At 37.7% G+C, this 14812-nt stretch overlaps 1 protein-coding gene across 1 annotated transcript in view; it reads left to right on the forward strand.

Moving 5' to 3' along the window:
* Positions 1–14812, forward strand: part of LOC135075367 (calcitonin gene-related peptide type 1 receptor) — a 144139-nt gene that overhangs the window by 68454 nt on the left and 60873 nt on the right. Inside the window, exon 3 of the mRNA XM_063969813.1 lies at positions 143–185. The gene's annotated coding sequence lies outside the window, so the exon portion shown is untranslated. The remainder of the gene's footprint in view (positions 1–142; positions 186–14812) is intronic.

Here is a 14812-nt window from a genome sequence, read left to right on the forward strand (position 1 = left end):
ACGCACTACAGTGCCGGTAATTGTCTGTTTAACAATCCCCAGGTCAAAGCTCCGCCATTATGTGCTCTGTTTCACAAAACAAAGGTAGATATTTCATTTAAATTACTTCCACGGATTAACATTTCGAATCGTTTTGTTTCAGTTCGCGCTGGATTAACGGACGAGGACGATTGAAACTACTATCGGTGAGTGTTCGAGAACAATACACGCGCAATGTACAGCTGTAACTTAAGATTTAATAGGTATTTTCAAAGATGCTTATTTTTTTCATACAGATAGACAATTTCAAAGAATTACTGGTTACCTACCAGTACCGGTTTATCAAAATGTTCACATTGAGCAGTAACTAATTCGTATCGGTACGCGCGTAAAAAATATTAACATGAAAAAGCAAATTACGAGTACTTAATTTAATTTAACGTAGATAAATTATTAACTTCAAGATAAATAGTCATACCTAATTTATATGGACTGCTCCAACGCTAACCCCTTTGTTGTCGGAAGTGGAGTGGTAATTAGTCTAGCTAAAATTACCAGAGCTAAGTTAGAGCCGGCATCCATCGCGCGGCTGCTTGTTAATATTCACGCGCCGGACTGCGAGCTGCAAGGAACGCAGCAAAAATACACCCTGAGGCTAGCGAGCAAACCAAACTGGCGAAAATATAACGTTGTTGCCATAAAATGGGCTGACTACATTGTAATTCCCTGGACAAAAAATGGTCTTATTATTGAATGCGGTCAATACACTCTGAGTCACAATGAATACCTACCTTTACCTACTTACATAAATTCAGTAAGTAGGATTTTTGACAGATATTATTATTTGTTGTTAAAACATTGATGATGTCGATGTAATGTTGAGATTAAAATTTAACGCTTTTGTGATCCTTTCACGACAGGAACCTCTAATTTACATTTCGTTGAATCTCTTTCGATATCAAAGTCAAGTCACAAATTCTGAAATAATTACAAGGAAACAAAATATCAATATAAGATTACTTTGAGCACAAAACACTTTGAGTGATTGTGAAATGAACCAATAAACGAGATTCACATCTAAATTACATGGCATTGAAAACGTTTGAATAAATAGAATTACCTACCTATGATAACATCATGAGAAATACACAGGAATCACACAATAATATAGTTAGGACGTGAATTAGCATAATTATGTTTTGGAATGAACCTTGTTTGTATACGGTTATGGTGAGAAATTAACGATATTATTATTATATTATTATTGATTTATTGGCTGACGATATATTAACTACATATGCCTACATATACGAGTAACTACATATTTATAAAAGTTTTCACGATACTTACTCCGGTTGTTTTAACTTACTTCATTTTTAAAACAAATGCTACTGCGGAATGTAAACAAAGCAACCAAATTACTTCTGAAATTACGGTGAAAATAAGTTCACAAAAGAATACCTTAAAATCCCAGACAAAACTAATTAAATCCTCAACTTTGGTGAAACTGGCAAGTTCTTGTTTATTTTATAAAAGTCTGTATTTAACTGAGTTCTAAACTGTTCAGGGAAAAGTGGTATAATTAGAGGCGAATTACAAACGTCCTTAGCGAGCAGGTGTAGAAGATTTACCTACTGCTGGATTTTTATTCGGCTACAAAGTAGAACTTTCTGTCTGACAAATTATTCTTTGGTCACGTTCCATGGTTTAAAACATTTGTAATTATATCATCTACCTTTACCTTATTTCAGAAGCATAATATTCTCTATTTTTTTTTCTCAAGTAAGGACGCCTACACTCATAATCGTTTGAGTCATGTGTGTTACCAAAATAGACTTACTAATATAGGTACATTTTAGTTTATGGCCTTGCTAGGTGGTTTTTCTTTGAAGCAAACATCAAATAAGTCAATTTCCAACGCGAAAACGAATACAGCATCGATGTTTCTGAACAACCTAGCTTCTATTTTAGTATGTAGGTATATCCGACATGAGCTGGCGAGGATTAATCGAGGAATTCATCCCGATCCCACACTCTACTCGTATCTCCATTTTTCGCTTGTAATTTTTTTCCATTGCAACATGGTTCAAAGCTGACTCAAACATCCAGTGGAAATGCAGACAGGTGTGTGGCTCGTGCAGGTGTCTGTGTAATGCAATTATTGAGCATTCCCCACTTTTGTTTTTACCCCCCATAAAGTAAGTAGTGGTGGGTAATGGTCTATAAAATTTTGATGACTCTATTCATCGCAGTAAAAGTATAACGCGTAATAACACAGAATAAAAAGATACTAAAGAAAAATGATACAAAATGCGTATAACATCATAATAAAAATAGAACATTTTGATCATTATTAAGTTAGAATGACAGTCGTGACGGTAGATAGTCACACTAACTGTTAGGTACAGTTTCGAAGGCTATTGAGGAAAATTCAGCCAATATTTAGCTGGGCAAACGTCCGGTGTCGCCGGGCAGCGTGTGGCAATCGCCGTCCGGTCTCCGGCTGTCCGGCTGTCCGGCTTTGTGGCTGTATTGGCCCCATTCGACGCAAAATGTCATATTGAGTTCATATTAGTTTCCAAACATCACACACAATACGACTGAAGTGTCTGTTTGTGAAAGTTAAGCCCTTTATTCACAAGTAACAGACATTTACTCTGTTAAAAGCGATAAGTCAAAATGATCCTCCACTCATCTAATTGCCATGTCTTACACGGCCCATAACTTTCTAGTTTTTATGTTCATTCGTTCGTTCGTTCGTTCGTTTCAGCCGAAAGACGTCCACTGCTGGACAAAGGCCTCCCCCAAGGATTTCCACAAAGACCGGAGAACCAGAGTGACTGACATAGCCCGCAGAATCGCTAAAATCAAGTGGCAGTGGGCGGGGCACATAGCTCGAAGAGCTGATGGCCGCTGGGGCAGGAAGGTTCTTGAGTGGCGACCACGAGCTGGAAGACGTAGCGTGGGCAGGCCTCCCACTAGGTGGACCGACGATCTGGTAAAGGTCGCGGGAAGTACCTGGATGCAAGCGGCGCAGGACCGGTCTTTGTTATGTTCATTAATAGAAGAAATAAGTTATATTGAGCATTGAATAACCTTGATGAAGGAACTATATCTAAAACCCTATAAGTAAGTATTGGTGTATTGGTGGACTGTTGCGTTGTGTTGATCAAAACTTCAACTTTATTTTGTTAACTATTAGTTACAGGATTCAACAATAAGTAAATAGAGAAGGAAATTATATCACAAGCGTCACCAGTAAAACTCACACAAAAGTACTAACACCTCTCCCATTTGGAAGTTCCCGCGGCTTAGAGAGAACTGTAGACAAAGCGATTCCCGCGGCCGTGCCGCCGCATCAATTAACAGCCGTAAACCGGAGTGGACCGGTTATTACTGGCCTGGACCGGTTAAAAACGGAATCCATGTATAATTTTACGACGTCTTTCATTGATATTGCCCGAAAATCATTTTCAGCGTTTCCCGTCGGTATTTGTAGAGCGTAGGAAGGTTTTGGCAAGGGAGGAAGATACAGTGAGCTTAATCTCGACTGAAGAACATATACAGCGGCAATAGATAAACAGCTGAATCCGTCCCACGATAGTAGAGGGAGAAAACGTATCGTTACTAAACTACGTAATCATAAAGCAATTTTTCGAAATTGCTAGCGTCTTTATTTTCGCGGGGTAGTTTTGGCTGCAAGCGCTGCTACGAAGAAAACACCTACGAAGAAACTATGTCACTTTTCGTCAAAATGTTCGTGATGATACATTTTCCTTTTGGTTTATACTTAGCTACCTAAATAGTTTTGAATTCCCACTGTACCTAATTCTCTTGGGACATAATCGTAAAGTATATTGTTTTAAGGGTTCCTGGCGCTCGTAATTCTCTATTAGCGATTCGACAATATTTAGTTAGTTGGCACTCCACTCAGAAACAATCAAACCAAGCTGATGTAACAAGGAAATGGGTTGTATTTCCTACATTCTTATCACGTCAAATCAACAATCATTTCATTTTAATAAATTTTATTTAGAAATATTCCGCATTAGTGTCATTACGACCTTAAAGCCTCGTTAAACTTCTACGACAACTAGATTTTCACATTGTGTTTTCGATTAATGATTCAGGTTAAGATTATTACCATGTTACAAAAGCTGATCTAAAATTTTTATTTTGAAAAGAGAAGTTTTCCGGTATCGTCCTTGAATGAAATATGAAATAATATTTGCAAAACTCTACTCTCACTGAGTTTTCCTGAAAATAACTGAAATTAAAATTTTCGCTCTGACATAAATTCAGTTTTAACGTGAAAAGCAATTCACCTTTCATAGGTGCCCCACTGAGCAGGAGTGGTGAACTTAATAAGCCGCTCTCATGGCGGCGTGCAGCTCGAAATTAAACGGAGTCGCGATCCGCCGTCGGATCTCGGAGCCGGACGGATAATCCGCCCAATCCCGCCCCACTCACCCATATTTGCATGGCACAGGGCAGATGCTTTCAGCAGGTTAATCTTTTTATTGATCGTGGTTATTAATTGATAACATGATTAAAAATATGTTATGTTACATATGACGGGCTATTTTCTATTATAAGATGTTTTAAAGAATGAAATTTTTACATTTTAATGCATAGGAAACATTGCCTTATTAAAAAAATATTACACTTGAATCTCGAAATGTGCTAAAACAATTCGAATATTAGCGTCCTAACTTTTAAATAAATTTTGAAAACAACAGTACTGTATGTGCCTGCGCTGTGAGCCTGTGGCACTTGCATCTGTGTGAGTTTACGTTAGGTGTGCATTTTAGGTCTTGAAATTAGCTGCTTGAGGCGCTGTATAATCTCTCATACATTTAATGTAATTTTTTTACGCTGTTGCTAGAGATCACACCTAACGTAAACTCATGGTAAGCACATGATCCGACTGAGACTCCGGCGTCTCCCGGCGCCGCCATTAATTTGGAGCCGGGCTTAGGAGCGCCCCGTAATTGTATTCGCGAACAATTTGACGGCCTATCATTTGAATATTGACTCCAATACGCCAATAAAAGGGACACTTGGGAATGCTGTGATTTGATTTATATTATAATAAAGAAGTATCATTCTACCTTCAGAAATCAAGCTTGGTAATACCTAAGTATTTTCAGCAATCTGACTTCACTGAAAATGTTATAAGCACAGGATTAGAGCAGATTCTGTTGTTCTGAGGTCCCTTAGGACAGTGGCAGCAAATACCTATGTTTCTATTTCTCAGTTTTTAAATTTTAACTGTTTACATTGCATGCCGTGGCAGCCTTAATTAAGACAACACTTACCTAGTTGACGATTTTCTCATCTCTCATGACGATTTTATAGTTGAACTAGCGGCCGCCCGCGACTTCGTACGCGTGGATCCCGTTTTACCCCCTTTTCCCGAATTTTCTTTGCTATAAACCTCACGGAGCCCGAGACCTTTCCAACGAATGCAAAACCGTGGAAATCGGTTCGTGCGTTCTGGAGTTATAGCGTCAGGGAGTCCCGAATTTATCCCGAATTGCGATGTAAATGTAAGTGCAAAATAAAAAATACAGATTACAACAACTACATTATAATACAGCAGTGGCATCATAATACTGAGCACTAAAATAAACATAACTAAGTAACGTGATCTCATTCCGGTGGCGCAGTCGTAGGATTACCCCGTCAGTGCGTAGCGAGCAGTTATGTTGCCACAGACAGCGGAGTTAACTCTAACGGCCGGCGCCGGCGCCTCAAGCTGTTTGATCGCTGCATGACCGATGTATTACCTACCTTCCCTGTTGGCTACCCATCTGGCATTTATCAATATTAATACGAATACCGTTCTTGCATGTGAGCTTATAGGGACCAAATAACTGATGAATAGTTGAATAATTTATCAAATATGTTGGTATAATAGTATGTACTTAAATGAAGATTTATTTCTGTTTGAAAAACCTTACATAAATCCTTACAAGGGCTCTTTGATTCTGTGTAAAACTAGATCTCATAGGAAATGACGAACGGATATAAAGCTATAAAACTATGAACTGGTTACTAACCCTCTGAAAGAAGATGATCTGACCTTTAATAAAACTTTTCATAAAATCCGACCTTTATAGGATCATCTTAGACTGACACGAAGGATCTCCCGCCATTCACAACCTTACTGCCATTTGCTTAAGTCTTCGGACTCGTGAGTCTTGAGTCTTGGCGGCGCCTTATCAGCTGCACTCGTCTCGAGTCGACTCAAACTCATTCGATTCGAAACTCGATTGAAAAAGATCCGCGATGATATAACTCGGTTACTTCGCCCGCGACACGTTTTAAAGTTAATAACGAAGGAGCACACAAGATCTCATTTTTCCCATATTTGTTCTTTTTACTTGATCTGCCTCTCTTCGCCTCTTTATTCGACGGCAGTTTTAACATTTATAAGATACAGGTTAAACTAAACTTGAAACAATGTTGAGAAACTAAACGTACCTATACGAGTACATGATATAAGGGAGAGTCCGCTAATTTGGACCAGTTTTTTTCAATCCCATTTTACACATAGTTTTCTTTTGTTTTTTCTAATGTTCATGGTGTATAATTATAGAGAAATTATTCAACTTACTATTTCATAGGTATTAATCAACATAATTGTTGTATATTTAGCACAAATCAACAAAATACGAGTTCAGAGCTTCGGTCCAATTTAGCCGACCGGTTCGATAATTTGTACCACAGGGTTACTAAATTGGATTTCAATAAATTTCAAGCCTATAAAAAAACTATGGCAAAATATTATATGATACATTCTTAACAAATTAGGTAACGAAAAGGAACAGTAGTTAATAACATAGACAATCGATATTGTTTTACACGTTATCACGATTTTGAGTAAAAGTTTTGTATTTCCAATGGGGATGTTGCCTGGGTCAAAAAGCAAGAGTTTTAATTAGTCCGTCAGTTAACTTATCAAAAAATACTTTACACGTATTTTTCACTTTTTCAAACTAATGAAAATTTAAAGAGATAAAGCGCCCCAAAGTTCATAAGAAGAGGCCCGTGACGTCAACGCTTGCTTAAAAATGCCGCACGTTGTGACGTCGTGCGCAACTTCAACGCACCATAACTATGTAATTATTTGTTAGATTGACAAATAAAAATATATGTGTCCAATATTTTTTGACATTAAACATTACGGACTAAAAAAATTTTTTTAGGCAACTAGCCTCAGTCTTTTCCTTTCATTTATTGTTAGTTGAACATCTACGCAAATAAAACTTCAAAATATGATTTACTAAAAAAAATTTTCAAAATCCTTTGGTAAAGTTCCATACAACTTGATGTGGTACAATTTAGCCGAATAGTTGATAGTGCTATTAAAGAATCGGTAAAAAATATAGCTTATAAATACCGAAAAATCTTTCAAATAATTGTAATCCACACTAATTTACGCTTCTAAATAATATATTAGAAACACCCTGTGATTAAATTTAACAAAATTACAAACTAAACATGCATTGTCAAAAGTTACTTGAAAACAATGAAAAAATACTTTTCAAAATAAAACACACGTGTTAATTGTCACGGCAAAAACCACATGGCCGATATTAATTGAATTTATTTGTGTATCGCTGAGTGTTGCAATTACAGACATTCAATAAATACTTTACGAAATATGAGGGTGGTACAATTTACCCGGCGGTACAATATACCGAACTCTCCCCTAAATGCGAAAGTTTGGATGTCTGGATGTTTGTTACTCTTTCACGCAAAAACTGCTGAACGGATTTTGATAAAACTTTACAGTATTATTGTTTATAACCTTAAATAACATATAGGCTATAATTTATGACGATCTGTGACAAACTAAATTTCACGCGGGTGAAGCTGCGGGCAAAAGCTAGTGAGATTATAATATTAAGATCCTCCGTGAATTTAACATGAGATTTACCTGTGAAGGTTGTACGTGCTCTATCTATAGGTAGTATAATATAGTTGGCTTCACCAAAAATGGCAATGAGAGCGCTTGTCCTGCGTAATCCTGACAAGTGCGGGTCTTGTCCACAAGTCCCGCTCGTCCAGTAGTTCCCGCAGGACCCGCCCAATGACACGGGAAGGGCCCGTGGGACCGTTCGCTAATTATTCGGGAGCAGACCCGCCGGATTAGTGGACCAAATTCTCTGAGCCTGTGGTTTCTTTTAAGTTTTGACTGTAAATTATTTGATCATGTCAGGTTTAGAGGGATACTTAAAACGAAGAGAATAGTGTGTCTGCATGTACTTTCTACAGTTATGCATTTTATAATGACGCTTTAATTTGCTCAGCGTTAATTCTGCAGAGTGCAATCACTAATTCCTCCCGAGGGAAGGGAGTGCGGTCGTCAGTTACCCGCCAAATGCATTAGTCTTGGCTTTTACTTTATGACGCTGGTGAAATGAATTGTGAGCTGCTCTCAGAATTGTACTGGTTAAATTACAGCGTCGGTGAGATTAAAGCGGTGGACTTAGGATCTGTCTACAGTCCAGCAGTGGAATAAACTTAAAAAGCCAAATTCCAATAGAAAATGTTATATTGTTACAGCTGTCATGGACAAAGTTATATTTTTTTGCTACTTATAGTATGTCTATTTCATCCTATTGGATCTCCATTTGTATCAATAGTCTCCGGTCACCCACAGTTAATCTGACGATCATAAAGTCATTCGGTTACTATAATATTGTGCTGGAATATAAACGCAGGCCGAGCCAGCACAGATACAGCTGGCTCCCATCAGGCGGGTGCTCGCGTCACGCGCGTCGTAAACCTTAATTGCGCACGCGCTCAAACTTTTCCAGACTTTTCATTTCTCGATCCAACCCGGTGTTTGGTTTCATGTAATTATACAATTTTCACAACCAGTGGAAAAGGGCCGCTATTAGCATAATAAATAATGATGATGCAATATCGTAGCTATCCTCAGTTATTCACGAAATTAAAACTCTGAAGCATCGAAAATGAAAAGTTTAGTAAGCCTGTTGGAAATCCGTTATTGCGATGCAAAGGAAAAACTTCGGCGCCTCGGGCCGGAACTTGCGCTATAAATATCCGCAGCGGAACCGGCCCCATGTCCCGCCTTTATTTGCATGTTGATCGCTCTCCGCGGACATAAGTAGTAACTACTTATTCGTTAGATGCTCTAACGACATCACACGTTAATGTGGCTCATAAGGCCAAAAGCTTTTGCAAGAGTTTGATGCATGGTCTTGGCTATGAACAAAAAATACCCAAAGTATTTATTTCTACAATAGGTACTTAGGTGCCATGCAACATATTTTAACTGAGGTGTAGAGTTAGGGCGTATAGTTAGAAGCTTGGCTCTACATGATTTTTTTCCACGTGCGAGCCATATTGTCAGCGTTTTACATGAAAAGGTTTTTGTTGGGATAATAATACGATAACAGTAACGGTCAGTAGTTATTGGCTATTAGACGTAGTTTGGGGCGTGTCTCAGTCCGTTCGTTACTCAGTTTTAATCATAATAGCTCTTATTACGATCAAATTCCCACATGCTATGTAAAAACAGAAACTGAAACAGTCAGTTTAAACTACACGTCACCCGTCGCATCAGTCACGCGCGATGACAGCGCGCCGCCACACTCCGCGGTAAAATGCCTACAAAAGAATCTGGTTAAAACGTTACCCACGTCTATTTTTTATTGAATGATAATTCCAGCTAACATGTTATAATAATTAATGTCCCTTTTTACAAAAAGATATCTGTGCAATATTATTGAATAAAGGTTAGTAGAGAGATTAGGGTGAATGTCGCTAACAAGCTCCGGAGCGCGACAGTTTAACGAGCAATCATCTGCGCCACGGCGACTATGTGCATGAGTCGTGTCGCGTTCGACTTGACAGCTGCTCGGATGCGTGAACTAAGTAATAAGTAACTCGCTTCGATATAAGGGAAATATCTATTAAACGTAATCTTAGATTAGTTAGCGTGATTTCGAAATGATTTTACTGATTATCTTGCACGGAACAAAAAGATCATAAAGTTATCACAATATCTTACTTTATTGTTTAATACTCGTAAATGCCTCTAGTGTTATTTATTAATACAATAAAGTCTCCGCCTACGTTGGCACGATATAGTAAATGACATTCCGTAAATGTGTACTCTTTCAGTACAGCATGTATCGAGACATGAATCACCGCGTGACAGCCGACGGCAACAAGTGACGTGTAATCGGCGGCCGCACGCGACGTGACGCGGCTGACGTGATAATTGTATGCTGTTTGCGGGCACTCCCGGCGCCAATCAGATCGACGGCCGAGCAAGCTGCCGCTTGCTGACCCGCTGGCCGACGACCTTACTGAAGTAAATCTGGGGGCACGGCAGTGCCCCCACCAAGTCGAGCAAAAAAGCGGCACGGCCGTACCATCCTTTTCTCGAAGCAATTCAGGCCATTTTCGACCGCCTGTAACTTCGTTGTGGATAAAACTAGAAGGCTGAATTTTCATTAGCTATGCAGGCATTGTAAAGACACGGTATATTTAAAATTTCATTCAATTTGAACCAGTAGTTTAAGAATTATAACGGGTCAAAGTTACTTAATTTTGTCACTCACTGACTGACTCACCGATCATCAAAATTCTAAGGCACTTCTAGCAGACCTAGAAGCTTCAAATTTGGAATATAAGTAGTGTTTGGTGTATGAATCAAGGAAAAACTAAAATATTTGGGGGCACGGTAGTGCAACCGCCAAGTCGAGTAAAATTTTTCAATTTCGGTCCAGTTTTCTAGATACATAACTGCTGTCTACAAAATACAAAAAGAAATGAGATTTGGGGGCACGGTAGTGCAACCGCCAAGTCGAGTAAAATTTTTCAATTTCGGTCCAGTTTTCTAGATACATAACTGCTGTCTACAAAATACAAAAAGAAATGAGATCCCATCAAAAACAATACTTGTCAAAAAAACCAAGTCTCGCAACTCAGTTGTTCTACGGTAAAAAGTTGTGAGATCCATGTAATACCAAGTCCAGGCCAGGAAATCTTTAACGTTTTACATAAATATATTGACTTGGCCATCGCATGAAAACACGTGTAAATTAAATTATTTAGTGCGATGGCCAAGTCAATATATTTATGTAAAACGTTAAAGATTTCCTGGCCTGGACTTGGTATTACATGGATCTCACAACTTTTTACCGTAGAACAACTGAGTTGCGAGACTTGGTTTTTTTGACAAGTATTGTTTTTGATGGGATTACATTGACCGCTGCCGATAATCATCTTAATTAATAGGATCGCAGTTTAATACATGATATTAAGTTACAATTTAAATGTTCGACCACACAAAGAATAAATGATAGCGACGTCGCGCACCGAAGTCACGTAATACTTATTATCGCTTAAAAATACAGGGTGTCCAGGATGGGTGAATCAAACTGCTAGGGGAGGTAGCTCTACTAATGTACTATCCCTAAAAAATATGAAAAAAAAATTGAGTTCGGATTTTTTTTTAATAAAGTATAATGTACAATTAATATTAGTAAGAACAAAGTACAAATAAACTCAACGTAGCAATTATAGAAAGATACTTAGGCAAAGCTGATTTATTTTCACTTTTTAAATATATTTTTTTTGTCCTCATGCGCCTTTTTTTTATATTTTTTAGGGATAGTACATTAGTAGAGCTACCTCCCCTAGCAGTTTGATTCACCCATTCTGGGACACCCTGTATAAAACTGTAACAGATATTTCAGTATTCATTCACCACAGGGTAATTTATTATTAAAATCCCATGCGATTAAAGTTATTTATGTGTCTAGCCCGCAGATGCTTGATTTGCGTATGATGTGATTCATGAATTAATTAGTCTTGACCTGTGAGTTAAGCTTTATAGCTATTAAACAAAAAATAATTAGATTAATATTTCTACGAAGTAAAAAATTGCATATTTTTACTGAATGAAAGCTGAATCCTTAAGGATACGTCTATAATCTTATTCCGCTCGATACCAATGCCACTGCGCTGAAATTTATATAAGTAATCAGAAAAATCCTAAGATGAGGTAGAGTCCATTACTTTTCAGAACTAAATTATATTGCACATCAAGAAGGCTTCGTCTGATGAAATGCGCACTGCTTTGTACTCGTAGTTGATATATTTCGATAAATGAATTTCTTAACCCAATAGAATAACTCTGAAAAAGATAAGTTATTGGATTTAGGTATAAACTGGATGAGAATGCCTTATGGCATTAAGTTCGCCTAATGTTAATATTTTTGGCATTGAAGTATAAATAAATAAAAGCACAGTCTAAGAACGAAAATGCTTTTGAATATTTTTTACTATATCTTTCGTAAATAAAGAGATTATCGAATGTTGACAACATTTTTATTGTCAAGGGGCGATGATCGCGTAGATGGCGAAGTTAAAAAGTAACTCGTAAAGTTTACGATCTCATCACAGACGAGGCTCGGCGAGCTCCGAACAGATTTCAACTTAAATTGAATCAATCAAGGTTCAGCTTATTGATACTCTAATGCTAAACTGTGGTTAAGTCTAGTGAAATGAGAATTAAGTTACTAATAATGTCATTTTTGTTTAAGAATATAATTAGGTAATATGTAATGTACTCCGAGACCTTTAACATAGATTAACTTATACAATGAGCTTTTACTTTGATCCAAAATGAGAAAAAGTCCACTTTCATAATTTAAAGCAAAGTCAAAAGAGATGGTAATTCATTTTGTTAGTAATTCCAAGATATCAAAACACGAATTATTCCCTGGAAGCACTCCTATCCTAGCATTCTTAAATGTAAATCTTTTATGTTCGTCGCCATATCTGAGCTCGTCAAAGACAAAATTTGCGGGAAGAGACCTGTTGCGTCCGCACGCACCTCTTGGCTCAGAAGAACACTTTACGGACTCTATCTATTCTTTATGTAGGTAACTATATTTTAAACGATGGTTGATAAGGAGTCAATGACACTGCTAGCTATATCTAATGTTAGTACTTTTATGAAATTCCTCTAGGAGATTTAACTTTTTTTTTATGAATCACCCAAAAGTTTAGGTTTTATCGTAATTCGAGTTTTGACTCTACTCATAATGTATGAGTAAGTCATAATACAACTTTTGTGTAATAATATTTATACCTGCATGAGGCAATAATAATCTAATGATTGATATTATTATAGAAAGCAACCAACCGGGATAGCTATGCGCCGTAATCGCTACATAAGTGCAGATCAGTGCTCGCAATCTATCGGAATTGCGCGCACTCCGCTCTCCGGCTCTCCGCACTCCGCTCTCCGCTAGACGAGATCTTGGATTCCCCTCCAATTACGTGTGAATGCAGTGAGGCGCCCAACATTATAACTAATTCCATATGAAATCTCAATGACAACATAATGCAAAGATCCTTTGGGTGCGACCTCACCAAACAACAACCGTATTCTGTAAGTTTTGTGGTGTGTCTACCAACTTACTTACCAAAACAAGTACTTTTTTATTAAAGAACTTGAAAAAAATAGATCTACCTAAGTTTGAGAAGCGACTTGCTAAGAAATTAAAATAACAGGTACTTTTTTCAAAGAATTTATATCCAATTTCAACTAATGTTAAAGGTTTTCTTGTCTCAAGGCTTTATAACAAATCACACTAGTTCATCGACTCACGCACTTGGCCAATTTAGCTCACTTAGCTCACCGTGTGTAGAGCAACAGTTGCGACAGTCACGCCGCAGCCACACACAATAATAATAATATGATCGATGGAGGCGCGAGGTTCCTATTTACTTTGCGAGGGCTTTTTCCGCGAAATGCTGAAATAAGCTGAGTAGGTTCTCAACGCTATTACTTTCGCAGTTCACAACTTGGGATTTATGGGGATTCTTTCAAATGGCATATTTTTTGCTGCTTTTAAAATGAGGTCAGGGTTATTTAGATTATTTGTGTAATATCAAAAATTGTGTTATTGGTGTTATCATGAATAATAATTATGATACCTAACTAGAAGAGAGGCTAGCCCTACAGTATAGGCGTCGGGTGTACTGGAGCAGTTCCCAGGAGCATTAGTCATTTTTATTATGTACCTACTTAATTATTTAATTTAAAGAAAGAGTCTAAATTTGATAATGTAATTGTGAAAAAAAATATTAATAGGTACCTAAATGTAGAGACTCTTCTTAACTTAGGTAGGTACTAATTTTGTCTAACTACAGAATCGTGCTGGCCAGGATGTGATTACTTAAACAAGATGAGCCTACTCCTAACGCATGAATTATGTGAGTACAAACCGAGAGTATACTATTGCACCTAATTTAAGCCCTCAAATGCGGGTTTTGTGCGCTCCCTCGTGGATAAGTAGCGGAATATTTGCGAGTATTCGCACATTGGAAGCGCAAGATTGATGTGCGCGGGACACGGCGTACTTCCGGCTCGGTGCCTGGGACGCGACAGATGGTGGTTCTTCTTACTAATAAACTTATTTTTTTCCAGAAGTTTTAAGTGCTCATTCGTTTGTTAGTTAAGTTGATACTTATCAGCGCGCTAGTTAATACTTATTTACGAGCGCTTAAACATCTGGAAAAAATAAAGTGTTTATGTTTGTGTTTGTCTTAGATTCTGTGTTCGTTCGTTCGTTCGTTTCAGCCAAATGACGTCCACTGCTGGACAAAGGCCTCCCCCAAGATTCTGTGTTATATGTATGTATTTACTTTGGTAGGTAATTTACTCAATCTTACACAGTGGGCTAATTCAAATGCATTTGTCGAGAGTAGAAATCGTCTGTCAAATAATTTTCTAGTAATCAATTTTGAACTGATTGTCAAGGTAATACAGTTG

This window comes from Ostrinia nubilalis, chromosome 10 (genome assembly GCF_963855985.1).
Source record: "Ostrinia nubilalis chromosome 10, ilOstNubi1.1, whole genome shotgun sequence".
Taxonomy (NCBI): Eukaryota; Metazoa; Arthropoda; class Insecta; order Lepidoptera; family Crambidae; genus Ostrinia; species Ostrinia nubilalis.